Here is a 19,494-nt window from a genome sequence, read left to right on the forward strand (position 1 = left end):
AACAGTATACTACAGTGATGTTGTGATTTGTATTAAGAAATACATATATTTGGTCTTTGTCAGTTTCTGGCAAAGCTCCTTAAGTGATAAAAACAATAAAGGTCAGGGGGAGGGTGGGGAGGGAGAGGTTGGTGGGGTTATGGACATTGGGGAAGGTATGTGCTATGAAGTGTATAAACCTGGCGATTCACAGACCTGTACCCCTGGGGCTAATAATACATTATATGTTAATAAAAAATTAAAAATTAAAAAACAATAAAGGTGAAACAGGTATCTTTTAAAAAAGATTTTATTTATTTATTTGACTGAGAGAGACACAGGGAGAGAGAGAACACAAGTAGGAGGAGTGGGAGAGGGAGAAGCAAGCCTCCCGCTGAGGGGAGCACATTGGGGGCTTTATCCCATGACCTCGGGATCATGACCTGAGGCCAAGGTAGATGCTTAATGACTGAGCCACCCAGGCGCCCTGAAACAGGCATCTTTTGTCATTCATATAACAAGCCTGTTTAAATCACACTTGAGTTAATATTAATGAGGTGACTTTTGGAAAACCCCAAGGTAATATAAGGATAGGGACTGGTTGCTAAGGGGAACCATGCTGATGAGATCAGAGGGTTGGAACCTTCAGTCCTACCTACCACCCCACCTCCCACCTCTCCGAAGGGGCTGGAGTTCGAATAAATTCTATACAGATTTAATATAAAACCAATGGTCAATGACTTCATCAACCATGCCTACATAACGAAGCCTCCATAGAAAACCAAAAGGACAGGATTCAGAGAGTTTCCAAACTGGGACACAAGAAGGTGTGGGGGGAGAGTAGTGCACCCCCAACTGAGAGCATCCCTCATCCCTTCTCACATACCTTGCTCCACACATCTCCTCCATTTGGCTGTTCCTGAGTTATATGCTTTTATAATAAACTGGCAATCTAGTAAATAAACTTTTTTTTCTGAGTTCTGTGAGCCACCCTAGCAAATTAATCAAACATGAGAAGGGAGTCATGGGAAATTAATTTATAGCCTGTTGGTCAAAAGAACAGTTAACACCCTGGCCTTGCACTTGTTGGCTGAAGGGAATGGGACAACGGTTCTATAGAACTGAGCTCTGAATCTGTGGGATCTCCAACTAGGTGGTATCAGAATTGAGTTATATTGTAAGACACCCAGTTAGTGTCTCAGATTGCTTGGCATGCTGAAAAACTACCACACATTTATGGCCAGAGTACAGAATTGTTCAGAGTATTGCTTGCAAAGGAAAACGAGAGTTTTTTCCTTCACAACTACATGAATATGATTCCATACAAGCACTTTTAAAATAAAAATGACCAACCATACTGATTCACTATCAAATAGCCACACCATACATCAACATTTCAAAATGCTGAAAATGCTCCTAAAATTTACATTATCACTAATTTCTTTGCTAGAAATCACACAGATCAGAAAATATAACAAAAAGCAGCAATTGTTTCTCCAACAGCTTTGCATCAGAACCACACTTCCAACCTACTTTTCACTTTCCTACAATACATTCCACCCGTACATTTTAGAACTTTTGCAAATTAAGTTAGAAGTACTTGTTCACCTCAATTCATCTCTCGTGAATGGCTGTGTGGAACTCTAAATTTAAGCACAACTGAATTACTGTTCTCTGATTAGTGTAGAATAATTCTTGGATTCATGGCAAAGCCAGGCTAAATGACACTGTAAAGAAACCCTTTGTTTTCAAATAAATCAGTGGTTGGCTTTAGATAATGCTATAAAGAATCTTATTCATGTAGTGTACCCTAGTTAAAATTGTAGAAGTTGAGAACAACAACAAAACTTCCACTTCTATTAAAATAATAATCTTTATTTAAAGCTTTTCCCTCTATATGGATTCAATAGAACCACTGCATTTTAGAGGTAGAAGGAAATCTGAGTAACTTAAAATCAAGGAAAATCAAGTGACTTGCTAAGGATCCCTTAATAAGTTAGTGGCAGATCTAACAAACTTTGGCTTTCTAAATTCCTACACAAGGCTAAAAAGCATAATAGAATATTATGGATAGGTTATTATCAGCCAACATTTATCACATTCCTACTTTGTGCCCTTTCCTATGCCAAGCATTTTTACATCCATCATCACTTTTCTAAGTTAGCTCATAAGATTTTTAAAAACTTAACAAAAGAATCACATTCACTCCTTTAGATGTTTAGTGTTGCCAACAGAAAATATTGCCACATGATCTAAACGGAAGAGGAAATTCAATTACTGCAATAACTACACTACTTAAGAGGATGTGTCCCAATGACACACTTCATTCTCAGAAATTTCCCTCCCAGAGGTAGATAAAGATTTAGAAAACCTACGAACTCATTTCTGTGTACTGGCTTCTTTGCAAAAGACCTATAAAGAATTCTGTAGCTACCTCCTCCTCCTCCTTCATCCACTTCTATACTTTTTCCATATCACATTCTTTTTGATTCTTCTATAGCTATTCTTTGTTCTCCAATCCATGCTTTCTCCTAAATTGCTGTTGCCTCTGATAATCCAAAAATCTGGATAATCAGGAAATGATGTAGAATTTTTCCTCTACATTCTGACCCACATCCTTTTTTTTTTCTTTTTTAAGATTTTATTTATTTGAGAGGGAGAGAGGGAGCGCACACACATGAACTAGTGGGAAGGGGGCATGGCAGAGGGAGAGGGAGAAGCGGACTCCTTGCTGAGCAGAGAGCCTGATGTAGGGCTCAATCCCAGGACCCCAAGATCATGACCTGAGCCGAAGGCACCCACTTAACCAAAAGAGCCACCTGGGCGTCCCTGACCCACACCCTTTATCTACCTAGGCCAAATGTCCTTCCAAAATGGTCACTGTTAGAGGACAGGATTCACCAAATCAGAGATCATTCTAACTATGGTTAAAAACAAAAAACAAAAAACACTAAAATGTGGGTATTTGCTTTTTTATAAATAATAATCTACTTTAAAATGCATTATAATTGTAATCTCTATACATGCTACAAGGCAAAGTAAATTATATTGTTTTCACAAATCCACTGTACTAAAACGTTCAGTATTTTTAGTTGATGATAAGAATTAACTGGCATTCACAGTCAGAATGGCTAAAATTAACAAGTCAGGAAATGACAGATGCTGGTGAAGATGTGGAGAAAGGGGAGCCCTCTTACACTGTTGGTGGGAATGCAAGCTGGTGCAACCACTCTGGAAAACAGCATGGAGGTTCCTCAAAATGCTGAAAATAGAACTACCCTATGACCCAGCAATTGCACTACTGGGTATTTACCCTAAAGATACAAACGTAGTGATCCGAAGGGGTCCGTGCACCTGAATGTTTATAGAAGCAAAGTCTATAATAGCCAAACTATGGAAAGAACCTAGATGTCCCTCAATAGATGAATGGATAAAGAAGATGTAGTATATATACACAATGGAATACTATGAAGCCATCAAAAGAAATTAAATCTTGCCATTTGCAATGACATGGATGGAACTAGAGGGTATCACGCTTAGCAAAATAAGTCAATCAGAGAAAGACAACTATCATATGATCTCCCTGATATGAGGAAGTGGAGATGCAACATGGGGGGTTAAGGGGGTAGGAGAAGAATAAATGAAACAAGATGGGATTGGGAGGGAGACAAACCATAAGTGACTGTTAATCTCACAAAACAAACTGAGGGTTGCTGGGGGGGGGGGTTGGGAGAAGAGGGGTGGGTTATGGACATTGGGGAGGGTATGTGCTATGGTGTGCTGTGAAGTGTGTAAACCTGGCGATTCACAAACCTGTACCCCTGGGGATAAAAATATATTATATGTTTATAAAAAATAAATAATAAATAAATAAAAATTTACTGGTATTCATATATTTATGCATTTGAAAACTATTTTTAAATTGCATGTATTAACTGAATTTCACATGGCCTTTCTACCACTGCAAATTCTGAAATGTGTATTTCAAAGAATTCGTGTAGGTCTAGACCAAATAATGTTACCACTGAAAAGGAAAAATAAAGGGCACCTGGGTGGCTTAGTCAGTTAAGGACTGCCTTTGGCTTGGGGTCCAGAGATCAAGCCCCAGGTACTGAGATCTACTTCTCCCTTTGCCCCAACCCCTCTTGTGCTCTTGCTCTCTCTCTCCCAAATAAAATAAAATCTTTTTAAAGAAGGGAGAGAGAAAATGAAAAATAAGAAAATCTAACTATTCACCAGTTCTGGTTAGTGTGAAGATGTTATGCTATATTTTTGCAGCTGTCACCTCCACCATATGTTAGCAAGTAAACTCATAATTCCTAACAGGTAAGTTGACCAAACAAGAGTATTGATTCATTTGAGACGAGTGTCAATACTGTTTGAAAAAAATATTTTAGTGCACCTTATTAGCAAATCCTATCACACAGACACAAAAGAACCATGGACCTGAGAAAATATTACTGAACTTAAGTTACATTTAAATTTTAATATTAAAAAATAATGAAGTAAATAATTTTTAAATTTATTTTTGTTTAAATAGCACACTAAACATTGTAAGTTCACATTTGAGTCTTTTATCTTGACAGTGAGTTTTTATATTTATACTAACATGAAACATTAAAATAATGCCTTAAAAGTATTAAAGAGAAAATCTAAGCCGAAGATCAATAAGGAAGAAGACATGAACAATACCATAAACCTATGAGACCTAATAGTCCTCTAAAGAACAGTCCTACCAACAGGATCAAAATACGTAATCTTCCCAAGTACACATGAAGCATTCTCTAGGAAAGCCCGTACATTAGGCCATAAGAAGGCCTCATTTAATTTAAAGAGACAGAAATCATATATGTTCTCAGACAACAATGGATTTAAACTAGAAAGCAGCAACAAGAGGAAATTCAGCAAATCCACAAATATGTGGAAAGTAAACAACACATTCTTACGTAACCAAGGGGTCAAAGAAGAAATCACAAGGGAGGGGAAAAAAAAAAAGAAATCACAAGGGAAATTAGGAAATACTTTCAGATAAATGAAAATGAAAACACAACAAACCAAGCCCTCTAGAATTCAGCTAATACAGTGTTTGGAGGGAATTGTGTAACTGCGAATGCCTGCACTAAAAAAGGAAAATCTAAAAATCAATGGTTTAACCTTCCACCTTAAGAGACTAGAAAAAGAAGAGCAAGGTACACCCAAAGCAAGCAAAAGGAAATAAGTCATAATGATTAGAGCAGAAATCAATGAAATCAAGTATTGCAAAACAATAGAGAAACCAAAAGTTGGTTCTTTGAAAAAAAATTAACAAGGTTGGCAAACCTTTAGCCATACTGATCAAGAAGAGAGAAGACTCATTACTAAAATAAGGAATGAATGGGAACATAACTATCAATCTCAGAGAAGTAAAAAGGATTTTAAGGAAATACTATGAACAGTTGTACACCAACACATTGGATGACCAAGATGAAATGGACAAATTTGTAGAAGAAAAAAACTATCTAAACAAACTAAAGAAATAGAAACTATCTAAATAGATACATAACAAGTAGAGATTGAATTAGTAATCAAAACAAACTTTCCAGGACGCCTGGGTGGCTCAGTTGGTTAAGCGGCTGCCTTCGGCTCAGGTCATGATCCCAGGGTCCTGGGATCGAGTCCCACATCGGGCTCCTTGCTCGGCGGGGAGCCTGCTTCTCCCTCTGCCTGCCTCTTTGTCTGCCTGTGCTCACGTCTGCCTGTGCTCGTTCGCTTTCTCTCCCTCTGTCTCTGACAAATAAATAAATAAAATCTTTAAAAAAACAAAAAAACAAAACAAAACAAAAAAAACTTTCCTACAAATAAAAGCCAAAGTCTTGCTTAAAGAAAAATTAACATTAATCTTTCATAAAATCTCACTCCTCCCAAAGAAAAAGAAGAGGAAGGAACTCATTCAAGGAGGCCAGTATTACTCTGACACCACAATCAAATAAAGATATCACAAGAAAAGTATAGGTCAATATAGGTGCAAAAATCCTCAACAAAATACCAGCAAACCAAATCCAGCAACATAGAAAAACTATTCTATACCATGGCCAAAGGTGATTTATTCCAGGAACAAAAAGTTGGATTAACATCTGAATACCAAGCAAATGTAATATACTATATTAACAAAATAAAGGACAGAAACTACCCAATCATCTCAATAGAAGCAGAAATGGCACTTGAAAAATCTAACACTCTAATGTTAAAACCATTGCAAACCAAGAAGAGAATTTCCTCAAGCTAATAAAAGGGCAGCTACAAAAAGCCCACAGCTAACATTACATGTAATGATGAAAGACTAAATGCTCTTCCCCTGTTACCAGGCATGAGACAAAGATATCAGTTCTCTTCCATTCCATTCAACATTTTACTGGAGGTTCTATTCAGAGCAATTAAGCAAGAAAAAAATTATAAAAGGCATTTGGATTGAAAAGGAAGAAGTAAAACTATCTCTATGTGCAGATAATATGATCTTGTATATAGAAAATCCTAATGAATCCACCAAAAAACTATTCAAACTAATATATAATTTCAGCAAAATTAAAAATACAAGGTCAATATTTAAAAATCAATTGTACTGGGTGCCTAGGTGGTTCAGTTGGCTAAGTGTCTGCCTTTAGCTCAGGTAATGATCCTAGGGCCCTGGGATAGAGTCCTACATTGGGCTCCTTACTCAGCAGGGAGTCTGCTTATCCCTCTCCCTCTGTCACTCCCCCTGTTTGTGCTCTCTCTTGCTCTCTCTGACAAATAAATATTTTTAAAAATGAATAAAAGTAAAAATCAATTGTATTAATACAACATTATGTCAATTATGGTTCAATAAAAAAATCATTTGTTTTTGTATACAGTAGCAACGAGCAAACATAAAATGAATTAAGAAAACAATTCCATTTACAACAGTATCAAAAAGAATAAAATATTTAAGAATAAATTTTTAAAAAGAAGCACAAGACATAAACTGAGAACTACAAAACATTGTTGAAAAACTATAAAAGATCTTAACAAATGGAAAAGCAACCCATGTTCATGGATCTGAACACAATATCATTAAGATGGTAATATTCTCTAAATTGATCTACAGATTCAATACAATCCCTATCAAAATCCCAGTTGCCATTTTTTCATAAATTGACAAGCAGATTCTAAAATTCATATGGAAATTCAATAGCCCCAAAATAGTGCAATCTTGAAAAAGAACAAAGTTGGAGAACTCATACTTCCTGATTTTAGAACTTACTACAAAGCCATGCTAAGCTAATTAAGGCAGTGTGGCACTGGTATTAGAATAAAAATGAGAGTACAGAAATATACCTTTACATTTATGGTCAATTGATTTTTTACATGGATGCCAAGATAATTCAAAAGGAAAAGAATATAAAGATTTTAAAAATTTTAAAAAGATTTTTATTTATTTATTTGACAGAGAGACAGAGATCACAAGTAGGCAGAGAGAGGGGGGAAGCAGGCTCCCCGCTGAGCAGAGAGCCTAATGCGGGGCTTGATCCCAAGGCCCTGAGACCATGACCTGAGCCAAAGGCAGAGGCCCAACCCACTGAGCCACCCAGGCACCCCAAGTGTAATGATTCCAGAGTAGGTTATTCTGTCCTCTTCATTCACTATCTGTGACATTTTACTTATTTTTAAACTTTTCTAATCACATGAATTTCCTCAATTTCTTTCTTACCATCTTTGCTCAGAACATAAATACATTAGATAATGGAATAATATGACTTGAGACATAAAATGATCTTTCATTCTTACTTAGTTAAACAGGAGCTCATCCCAGGAACTGCCAAGGCACATGATAATAGCCATTAGCTAACATCCATCACAGATGAGCATAACGATAGACTATAACTGCCGATCTCCAGATTTATATAAGTGGTGCTGATTATCATCTTTAAGCGACTTTAGACAATAGCATGACAACAGCATCTGTTAGAGTTAATACCTCTGCAGATACCAACAGAAGACATTCAAAACTTGTATGTTCAGAATTTAACCCATTTAGTAATTAAATTTAGATTTTAAGCACTTTTCTATTAAGCAAGAAATACATGATATTTAAAACATTTTCAGTCAGCTTTCTTCTTGAAGTCTGGCACCAGTTACCAAATTAAAACAAAAAAAGTCTCAGAATAATAAGGTAAAACTGAAAAAACAGTCTTCAAACTCATTTAACCACTACCTCAACAGCAGATGATAATCTGCATTATCTGTAAATCAACTCTGCCTGTTCTTTCAGATGAGGGGTTTAAGCCATCTTAAACCCCCTCCTCATCTTTACCCCCTCCTCAAAGGCCCAGGAGACCTCCTAGTAAATCCAGGTAGAAGTGTTCAAATCAGCTCTGCCCTGTGCTGCCTACATACAGCTCCCTTCAAAACCTCACTGAGTCCCAATTTCCTCACCTGTAAAGTAAAAGTACTCACTTACTCCCCAACGTTACTCTGAATATTTAATAAAATAACGTCTTGGGGTGCCTATGTGGCTCAGTTGTTTAAGCATAAGACTCTTGGTTTCAGCTCAGGTCATGATCTCAGGGTCCTGCAATAGGGCCATGCATTGTCTAGCTCCCTGCCCAGCACGGAGTCTGCTTGTCTCCCTCTCCCTTTGCCTCTCCTCCTGCTTGCACACAATCATTCTCGCTCTCAAATAAATAAATAAATCTTTAAAAATAATAATGATAATGTCTTAAAACATCTAGTACATGATAGATACTCAACAAATATTAATTCCTTTTTCTTTGCTCACCCCAAAGTGAAATACAGGTCACTAATGACAAAAACTACAAAAGTCCAGATGAAAGAAACTTTTTGGCTTACTGTGTACTAAAAGGAGCAGAATTATCTAAATATTAAAGGAAACGAACCTTTATTTTCTACAGGTATCCAATTCATACACTCTTAAGTAGGTAAATCATAACCATGATGATAAAATATAAGATACCACGGGGGGAAAAATCAACTAACTTTGCACTAATTATGTTATTATTATCTGTCAGTTTTATTAGGAAACAACTGAGTATCCAGTTGGCAGACTATTACAGACAATTTCAGTTAAATGATTCATCAAATAAGCCAACAAGAACTTAAGGCTTGGCTGTATTTGCAGTATCAGAATTTCCTAAGAGAAGGCTTCATAATGAATCTTAAGACACCATACTTGAGAAAGCAGAAGGGAAAAGGTCCAGATCCCCACAAAAGACCAGACTACACAGGGATTATTTTAAAAAGATTTAAAACAACACCCTTTGAGAAAGAGAGACAAATAAAGAAACAGACTTTTAATTACAGAGATGGTTACCAGAAGGAAGATGGGTGGAGGGATGGGTTAAATAGGTGGTGGGGACTAAAGAGTCCTAATGTCACAATGAGCACTGAGAAATGTATAACATTGTTGAATCACTATATTGTACACCTGAAACCAATATAATACTGTATGCTAACTGGTATTAAAATAAAACTTTAGGGACACCTGGGTGGCTCAGTTGGTTGAGCGGCTGCCTTCGGCTCAGGTCATGATCCCAGCGTCCTGGCATCGAGTCCCATATCCGGCTTCTTGCTCCAAGGGGAGCCTGATTCTCCCTCTGACTCTGCCTTCCACTCTGTCTGCCTGTGCTCGCTCTCACTCGCGCTCTCTCTCTCTGACAAATAAATAAATAAATAAATAAAATCTTAAAAAAAAAAAAAACTTTAAAAAAATAAAATATATAAAATCGTGTTACTGGAAAAAAAATAAAACACCTTTCCTAAAGACATATGGGAAAGGGAAAACAGAAAAGGATAGATTTATTTTCTCTAAGTCAGGAAACCAATAGATTTTAAAAATGATTTTTACAATGGGTTACATATTGACATGTTCAAACCAAGAGAATATAAAAGACAGGGTGAAAAGTCTGCTTCCCACCTGTGTCCCAAATAGATAAACACTGTTAATTTCTTAGCCTTCTGGAGTCTCTGGATGCTTAGACAAGAAAGCAAAAATATATCCTTTTTCTTTCCTTGTTTTTTTCTACACAAAAGTAGCAATTTATATGTATCATTCTTCATTCCAAAGGCAAATTTTTAATCCTCAATGTCCAATGAAAGCAACAAATAAATTCAACAGGACAGGGACTCTTGTTCACACGAGTGAACTTTTAAAAGGCAAAACAAAGGGTGCCTGAGTGGCTCAGTGGGTTAAATCCTCTGCCTTCTGCTCAGATCATGATCTCAGGGTCTTGGGATCAAGCCCTGCATTGGGTTGTCTGCTCAGCAGGGTCTGCTTCGTTACCTGCTCCCCCACCCCCACCCTGGCTTGCCTCTCTGCCTACTTGTGATCTCTGTCAAATAAATAAGATCTTTTTTAAAACAGGCAAAACATAAATGATGTTAGTGTCAGTGAGAATCAGAAATAAAGGAAATCCAAAAGAGGAAACAAAATTCAAAGAGAAAAGGTAGTATAGTCTCATAAATCTCTTTAAAAATGTTCTCTGCTAAAACATGCGAGTGTCTTATCTTTCATTAATTAAAAAGAAATAACTCCTTTTCAGACAAAAATATTTTAACCAAACATTCATGAGAAGGGAGAGTAGAGGTAAAAGGAGCTCAATCAGAAAAGAGAGCTACTAATGTCAGAATGGATTAAATGCCAACTAAACACACAAAGAACTACAAAAATAAGAACCACTTTTTTTTTTAAAGATTTTATTTATTTATTTGACAGAGAGAGATCACAAGTAGGCAGAGAGGCAGGCAGAGAGAGAGAGGAGGAAGCAGGCTCCCTGCTGAGCAGAGAGCCCGATGTGGGACTCAATCCCAGGACCCTGAGATCACGACCTGAGCCGAAGGCAGCGGCTTAACCCACTGAGCCACCCAGGCGCCCCAAGAACCACTTTCTTAAAATTATAGCAAAGTCTTAATTTCTGAGTATTTACTAACTCAGTTCAAATAAATGAATGATAAAGAACTTTCCTGTTTAAGCCAGCACCAATTTTAGCATTAGGTTGTTTGAAAGCTGAATGAAAATGTCTTTTTAAAACCTTTTCCTTTAATATTTATGAAAAAATAGGCCTTTACTCTCAGTGTAGCTGAGATCTACTGTCTTGGTGTGGAGTTCCTCGAGACATCTGGCCAAAACACCTTTACAGGTGAGCTGAATTTGATATAATGATGTCAGCTACCTGGACCTGGGTTGAGAGAGTCTCCAGTAGCAACTTAACATTCTTGCAACCAGTTGCTTCTTCTCTGACTCCTAAGGATGAAAGGCTGATCTATGCTTCTCACCAGTGCATATCTCTGCTGATGAAAATCTGGAAGGAAAGGGTTTGGAATCTTGACATACCACTTCTCAAAGACTGCTAACCTTTAATCTAAAATAGCCTTCTTCGTCTTCAACTTACTTAAAACCAAAGAGATTGTTTTAAACCAGATATCTAGAACTAGATGTATTTTCTAAAGGGAAGAGTTGTCTTATCTAAAAGTCTATTCAGTCCATAACATAGCTAAATCTTCAATGGGGAAAAAGGAGCACGAAACAATGCTATTGCAATGACATGAACTGCCCTGCCCAATTATAAACAGTTTTAAATTTTATTATACATGCCAGCCAATGCTTAAGGAAAACCAGCATATTTACAGAAGAGGAGGTGGGTGGAGTCTTCTGTGGAAATTTTGAAAGGAATTACTGGGTATTCTCAAGGGCTTTGAAGGTTGAAACCACTAGGACTTTATAATGTCTACCTTCCCTCCCAAACTAAAAGCTTTCCTTTCCCTTATTAGAGGCTTGTTCTTAGCTGTATCACCATGATTAGTATCTTTTTTGTTCAAGACTAAAATGAACAGAGTGGGATGAAGAAAGAACAGAGATTTCCTTAAAGCAAAAGCTGGAAGAAAAGGAAAAAAGAAAACGGTCGAAAGGCTACTAAACTTTCAGAAAGGGGGAAAGGCTGCAAGAGGACAGAGGAGGAACATGTGGGTGTGAGCTGTGCACATGCTCAGTGGGTGGAGAGATGTTAGCCTGGACAGGTGCCGTCTGGAAAGACTGGTGGAGTTAGTATGCAACTAGGGAGTTGTATGTATGAGATTATACTAAGCCAAGTGTTACTAACCCTGAGACAGCCTAGAGTAGAATAGGATCATAAGGAACTTCAAGGTCATCTATTCCTACCACTGGTGGGAGCTTTGTTAAAACAAGCTCTCCAAACCATGTGCTTATCATTAGGAGACTGTTTCAAAACATCTAACGTTCAGCTGTTCTTATTTTTAACTGATTTTAACACTTCTGTCTGGTTCAAGGCCATTACTTCTGCTTCTCCTGTAGTGATCACAATTACAGTGGATATTCCATCGTCTCTCTTCTTCTTTTTTTCTTTTTTTTAAAGATTTTATTTATCTTTTGACAGAGAGAGACACAGCGAAAGAGGGAACACAAGAAGGGGGAGTGGGAGACGGAGAAGCAGGCTTCCCACAGAGCAGGGAGTCAGATGTGGGGCTCAATCCCAGGACCCTGGGATCATGACCAGAGCTGAAGGCAGATGCTCAATGACTGAGACTCCCAGGCGCCTGCATCGTCTCTCCTCTTAAACATCTTGTATTTTAGATGTGCTTAAAATACAAGCATTGACTGCCCTCCATTAGAAGGATTTATGCTGATCTGCATGGATTTATCGGTCTACACACGTACCCTCACCTCGTCCCTTGATGAGCACTACTATAAATTTCCATGCACCTTATCCAGGTTTAGGGTATGGCAGGTGGCCAGGAAACTGTAAAGTAACTGGTTCAAACATGCATGGAATCGATGACGTTGGTTGGCTACATAAACACGATTCTCTAACCAACAAAGCAAGTCTGTATAAGAGAAACTTTTTAAATGGCACTGAAAATATGGATATACACAGAAGTTTAGAAAGATGTACTGTGAAATACTAATAGCGATGATTAATGGATGGTAGGTTTATTGGTGATTCTTAGTTTCTCTTTTTCTTTTAAATTTGTCTTAAAAAAAATGTATTACTATGGTGATTTAAATATATTTTAGGAGGCTCAGTGGGTTAAAGTATCTGCCTTCGGCTCAGGTCATGATCCCAGGGTCCTAGGATTGAGTCCCACATCGGGCACCCTGCTCAGCAGAGAGCCTCCTTCTCCCTCTGCCTGCTGTTCCCCCCCTTGTGCTTGAGCTCTCTCTCTCTCTCTGATAATTAAAGTTGTTTTTTGTTTCCGTTTTTGTTTTTTAAAATGGTAAAATTTTAAAGAATCAACATTTTCTCATGTTGAAATAAGTTAATGTTAAAAATAGCTAAAATGATAGTGATTTTTTACAGTTATTTACTGTTTTCATTGTGCAATTTTTTTAAATTGTAAAATTGTAAAATTTTCATCGTAACAGAATTCATTAAAAAATATGGAACGCTTCACGAATTTGCGTGTCATCCTTGCGCAGGGGCCATGCTAATCTCTGTATCATTCCAATTTTAGTATATGTGCTGCCGAAGCGAGCACTGATAATTAAAGTTTTTAAAAACAAAACCAAACCTCGATGTACATTTACAGATATACAAATTTATACAAACATGGGGAAAAGTCTACAAGGATATAAAAACTGAGAGTGGTTATCTTTGTGCGTAAGATTAGAGTGGAGAGGACTCATTTTTTACTTAACATACTTCTCAGTTGCTTGAATTTAAGGGCATGCATACCTTTGTAATTAAAAATAATGTTCAGAAAATACGAGACAATAATAAAATTAAAATGGGGGGAAGGAGATGATGTATAGTGTTTTCTTGGGAAAGTAAGGATTCTTATATTCCTTCTTAGCTCGTCATATATATATTTAACATGCATGTGCATTAGGTTATATAGGCTATACACATGGTTCCATATGTATGTTTGTCTGCATATATGACACTGAGTTGGAAACCAGATCATTTTAAGTTAACTTTAATCCATTTTTATTTTTAAAACAGGGAGGTAAGTAACTAGAGTAATAAAGGTCCTTCTCATTTTTGAACTCAAGCAAAAAATTGGTCAAGTCCTAGTGAAGCCTCACTGTACTTGAGGACATTGCATCCAGCTCTTGTGGAATGGCTAGTCCATCAACGAGTCCAATTTTGTGTATGAATATATTATATATAAAGTCTCTTTTACCTACAGAGAAAAAAAGCTTGGTATTGACTGGCATAGTAAATATATCAGGAACCTGAATGGAAGCAATTATCCTAAATCATATTCACTACTATATGCAATGTAAATACAAGGTCATTTGTCCAAAATCACAAAACAGTAAAAGGAATAACATTATCTCAACACTACACACATTCTCCAAAAAAAGGTATGCCTTTAAAAAGGTAAAAAAACAGGCCTTTACTCAACCAAAAGCCTGTCAAATTGTTCCTATTCTGAAGTTAAAAGCCACAAAACCAGCCCTCTACATTCTAATTATCTGCAGACAAACTTATACAGTGGCCTGAAGCAACACCTACCTATAACGATCCTTCCACACCTGGTGGTACCAAGTAACTCTGCTGGCCAATATCACACACCAGTAGATGCTTTTTGCTGTTGTTGTTTTTGTTGTTGTTTTTTAAAGATTTTATTTTTTTATTTGAGAGAGAGAGAAAGAGGTCACAGGTAGGCAGAGAGGCAGGCAGAGAGAGAGGGGGAAGCAGGGTCCCTGCTGAGCAGAGAGCCTGATGCGGCCTTGATCCCAGACCCTGAGATCATGACCTGAGCTGAAGGCAGAGGCTTAACCCACTGAGCCATATATCGATATATATATGGATATCTATAGATATATAGATATATAGATATATAGATATAGATATCTATAGATATCCATATATATATCGATGGATATATATAGATATCTATATCCGGATAGATATAGATATCTATAGATATAGATCCCCATTGGGGGAGGCCAGTACTCTGCACAAATCCGCCATGAGAACTCACTAAAGATCTCTTATTTCACCCACACATCTCCTGTCCTCCCTCTTACATATAATCAGTCTCTTACCCTACAACAATTCCTTTCACCTGCCTTTCACTCACCCCATCCCCATCAAAAGAAAACAGATTTTGGTTTTGAATAAGAGAAGAAATGGTGGCTACAAGGAGATGGACCAAGACAGATATTCAGGACCTGTGGGAAATAGGAGAGGCCCTGGGAAACCAGACAAGGGCAAGGACATTGTATCTTGCCCTAATTCCCTTTGAAAACCCCCTGGCTCGATTCAGGCAGGTAATAAAATTTTATTATCGATGTTCTGACTCAGGCTTCAACATTTGATTTCCACGTCGTCTTCCTCAGCAATGACAATTAACTCAAAGTTAGTACTAAATTAAAATTACTTTGACATGAACTACAAGATGTGGAATCAGCACCGCTTAGATTTACTTTTCTCCATGAGATAGAAAAAAAAAAAGTGAAATGAGAATAAATATGCCACCATAAGGAATGAATAGGTAAAGGAAAATAGAAGCATTGAGTCCCTTAAAATAATGTGGGAGCTGTTTCTGTCAGGAATAACATGTTACATAATTTGAGTTTCATGAATCAGCACTTTAGTCAGTAATTTACATGAATTAAAGAAAGAGAGAGAAAATATGAGGATTGGAAAAGGTAAAGTGGTTTCTGAAACAAGACAGGTTTCAAAAGTATTTTATTCCACCCCCACACAGAAGAATGTTGACAGGCAGATGACTCAGTCTGGCTTCATTAAGAGCTTCTTTCCACCTAATAGTCCTCATGGGAAAGGCCACCCCATCTCTCTTTTTTCCAAGATACCCTTCTCAATTCCTCCCTGCAGGTATTGGCCATAGTTTCCTCTCTAATTGAAGGTTAACTATCTGCAGGTCACATACTACAGGAAACAGAGATTATACTGGAAGGATATAAACAGTTGAGAGGGTTTTTTTTGGTGGTTGTTTTTTAAAAAGACTCTTTGGGGCACCTAGCTGGCTCACTCAGGAAACGTAAGACTCTTGATCTTGGGGTCTTGAGTTCCAACCCACTTCTGGGTGTAAAGATTACTTAAATAAATAAAACTTTTTTTTAAAAAGACCCTTTATACTAAAGTACTTATAACATTTCAAAAAACATAGTAGTAGTAGTGTAGTGTCATGCTTCAAAAAAAAAATAGTAATACCTATGATCATTGTTTTTGAACCTGGTCATAAATCTAAGTAGCTTAATTGAGTTCACTGCCACTGAAAACCTACGGTGATTTGTAGTCCATAAAAATGACCTTCAGTGAGCAGAGAGAGAGAAAGAAGTGGTAGACACAAACAATGAAACCATACGTCCAGTCTAAACTATCTTCAAATCAGAAGAAAAAAGAAAGATGTTTGAGAAGAGAACAAAATAACCAGCCTATTGCTTTTTCAAAAACCAGAGTTGACAAATCCTAAGAAATGAGTCCAAAGGGCATTCTCATCTCTTTTGTCGAAAAGCTATTTGTAGTATCAGATACTGTTTGAAATAACTGGTGTAGGCCCAGAAATCTCTTGGGCATAAATCAATTACAGTGTTTAGGAAGCATAATGCTTGGAAAGAGCAAGAAATCTGAAGTCATTTGGAATCATTCACTTTACAGTGTTTATTACAGGCTGGCACATACATGCCAGGCACTATCCACACACCCGCTGTCTATTCAAGCTCTCTCCCCCACCTGCTGTACAACCTTGGCTAAGATATTTTAACATTTTTGTGCCTTAGTTTCCTCATCTATAAAAACAGGAATAATAAAAATGGCTGTCAACTTCACAAATACATCTGGAAGCACTCTGTAAACCATGAAAGCATGAGTTGTCATTTTGCTGAACTGAATTCACGAATGCCACGGTCTGTTGTACCATGGATTATATCAAAGGAAAAGTGAGCCTCCCTGCTTCCAGGAGACACCTCATAGTCCTATTAAATAAGGCTCAGAGTCTCATGTAATCATCTCTCTGGAAATTTAAATGGGGGAGAGAGAAAGTTAGAAAGAGAAAGCGAGTATGACATGCAGATTTTGACATCAAATTGCTAATCACCATAATGACAAGAACCATGATTCACCATTTTGGGTCTCTACCAACCTGACCATCAGGCCAAGAACTCACTTAAAAAGGGTAGTTTATTCTGGAAAAATATTCTCCCTGCAAATATGCAAGTCACAAAAAGGACACTAAGCAGGTTGATCTATCAACTCAACGCTACCAAAACATATGGCAGTAAAATTACAAAGTATTATTTGTTATGTTGACTTGTACAAGCAAAAACAGCCTATTTTATAGTACATTTCACTAAACTATGGTTTCATCAACTGTCAAACAGATTAGGAACAAAGCTCCTTTTCAAAACAAAATTAGGCTCCCTATAGTGGCAGTTGAAAAAGAGGGAAGTTCTGGTCTTTCCAGAGTTAGCTAATGATGGCACTATCGAGGATAAGAAAGACTATTTTACAGACGATGCTAGGGATCTGGCGGAGACCTGCAAGGAAGAGGTCTCATTCCCATAGCTCCAGACTCCCTTTCCCCAGGGAGTGAAGGGGTGGCGGCTAGTCTTACAGGAGTGGTAGCCAAGTGAGCCAGAAGGCACACCCAGTCCTAAAATATGCCTGAAACTTCCTCTAATGTTTCTAGCTCTTGCAATGACATTTGGGGAACTGGTGTACACAACCTCTTCACTGCTGTAACCGCTATAATTTAATATTTTGCGTTAACAATTTGAGTTAATATTTATAAAACACTAAAAAGGAGCCCAAGCATGTGGTAAGAACCATTTAAGTGTTTATTAAATAAATAAGTCACTTCCCAGATTGGTTGGGTAAATCCTCAACCTAGAAACAAAGTAGAGAGTCAAAGCGCATAACAGTCTGAGAGTTTTAAATAAAGACTCGGGAACCGTAGTGCTCTGTATCTATTCCTGCATTTCTCAAGTGTACCTGCAGCTCAAGTATATGGTCTCTTGCGTAGGGCCAAAATTCTACTCCTGGTTCAGAAATCACTGTGCAAAATTAAGTGATGAAAGAATTTGAGTCTCAAGAGATGAATTCTTTTTTTCTATCTTCTCAACTAACCACCACTAAAAATGACAAATCTGAAAATCCGAAAGCGCTCTAAATGGTACGTATCAACACTAAAGCTGTGGGAATCAACAGAGCCAAATTCACTTCAAAAAGAGACGGAAAGGGTTTAAATCACAGAGAACTTAAGGGTTGTAAAGCATTCGTCTCAGATTTCAGTCTGCTGACGACAGGTTAACGATTCCCGTGCCCCCCCTCCCGGGGCCTCCCTCCATCCCGGATCCTCGCAGGTGACCCGCACCCTCTTTCGACCTCAGCTGGGGGTCTCCCACCCTCCCAGCTCCCGGCTCCTCTAAGCTGGGAAGCTGCGTACTGTATTAACAATGCCCGTCCACTGACACGGCTCGAGCGTTTAGGAATCAAAAGGCAGAATGTGAAGGCACCTCGAGGAAACACAGACCACAAACTCTTCGAGTCGGGAGCTGGGCGGGGGGGATTGCTTCTCCCCTTCCACCAACTCAGAGGTTTTCGCTCTGAGGGGCCAGGGGAGCTGCCAAGACTCCCGGGAAAGTCACGTTGGCTCCGAGAAGAGGCAGCAGTCGAGGCCCAGGCACCGCTCGCCCCGCCCCGTCTCACCCGCCCGCGGGGCTCCGACCGCGGCCCGAACTCGCGCGGACCCTGCGGCTGGCCCACCCGCCTTGGGTCCCGGCCAGCCCCGCACCTACCCCGCTCCACGGTGCTGCCTCCTGGCGCGGCGGGCGCGGAGCCGAGCGCACTCGCGTTTCCTTCTTCCCCGCAGGGCCGCCGGGCGCCGCCGTTTCCTCCCTGACGCGTCACGGAGGCCGGCGGCTCCTCCCGCAGTGTGCGGGGCGGCCCGGGAGAGCCGGGCGGCGGGCAGTGCGGCCGGAGGCCGCCCGCGCCGAGGCTGGGGCTGCGACGCCGGGCTGGAGTCGCAGGCTGGCCGGCCCCTACTCAGGCCCGCGGCGCGGAAATCTCTTCGCCGTGCACCCCGGCGAAAGCCCGGCCACAGCGCGCGGTCTGCCTCCCGCCTCGCCGCGTGCGCAAAGTTGAGGGGACACCGGTGGATCTTGTCTAGAGGCTGGAGCTCCTCGGGGTTTCCTGCGGCTCAGCTGCTAGTGACTGCTGCCCTGGGGCTGGAGAGCCGCGTGCACCGACGCGCCCGGACGCCCGGGGGAGACGACCCTGGCGTACGCCGAGAGCCGGACCGCGGGGCAGCCGGAGGAGGAAGAATCACCCCGGGAACGGCCTGGTGGGCCCGTGGCTGGCTGTAAACTGGAAACTCAGGGAAGTGAAATAAGTATCCAAATAATTTAGGGGAACAACTATGCTTCATTTAGGGTTACTTGAAGTTTTCTACTTTTTTCATCAGCAGTGTTTTGGCTTTTGAGTTTACAGACAGGTCAGAAATTGGCGGATCCTGGGGACAGAGAAATTACCTTTCCACGCATTTTCCAAGTCCACTTTTTTTTTTTTGTTTTAATCC

General features: G+C 39.2%; 1 protein-coding gene and 1 non-coding gene across 3 annotated transcripts in view; both read right to left on the reverse strand.

Moving 5' to 3' along the window:
• LOC122904546 (serine/threonine-protein kinase Sgk3) overlaps positions 1 to 19,494 on the reverse strand; it is a 185,045-nt gene that overhangs the window by 128,323 nt on the left and 37,228 nt on the right. Inside the window, exon 1 of one of the 2 annotated variants that reach the window (XM_044245514.1) lies at positions 18,716 to 18,798. The exons of the other annotated variant lie outside the window; for it this stretch is intronic. The gene's annotated coding sequence lies outside the window, so the exon portion shown is untranslated. Of the gene's footprint in view, positions 1 to 18,715; positions 18,799 to 19,494 lie in introns of those variants that run through there. 2 annotated transcript variants of the gene reach the window in all.
• LOC122905704 lies at positions 13,379 to 13,482 on the reverse strand. The gene has a single exon (XR_006384398.1). It is a non-coding gene; the product is annotated as a U6 spliceosomal RNA (small nuclear RNA).

Source organism: Neovison vison, chromosome 4, assembly GCF_020171115.1.
Source record: "Neovison vison isolate M4711 chromosome 4, ASM_NN_V1, whole genome shotgun sequence".
NCBI lineage: Eukaryota > Metazoa > Chordata > Mammalia > Carnivora > Mustelidae > Neogale > Neogale vison.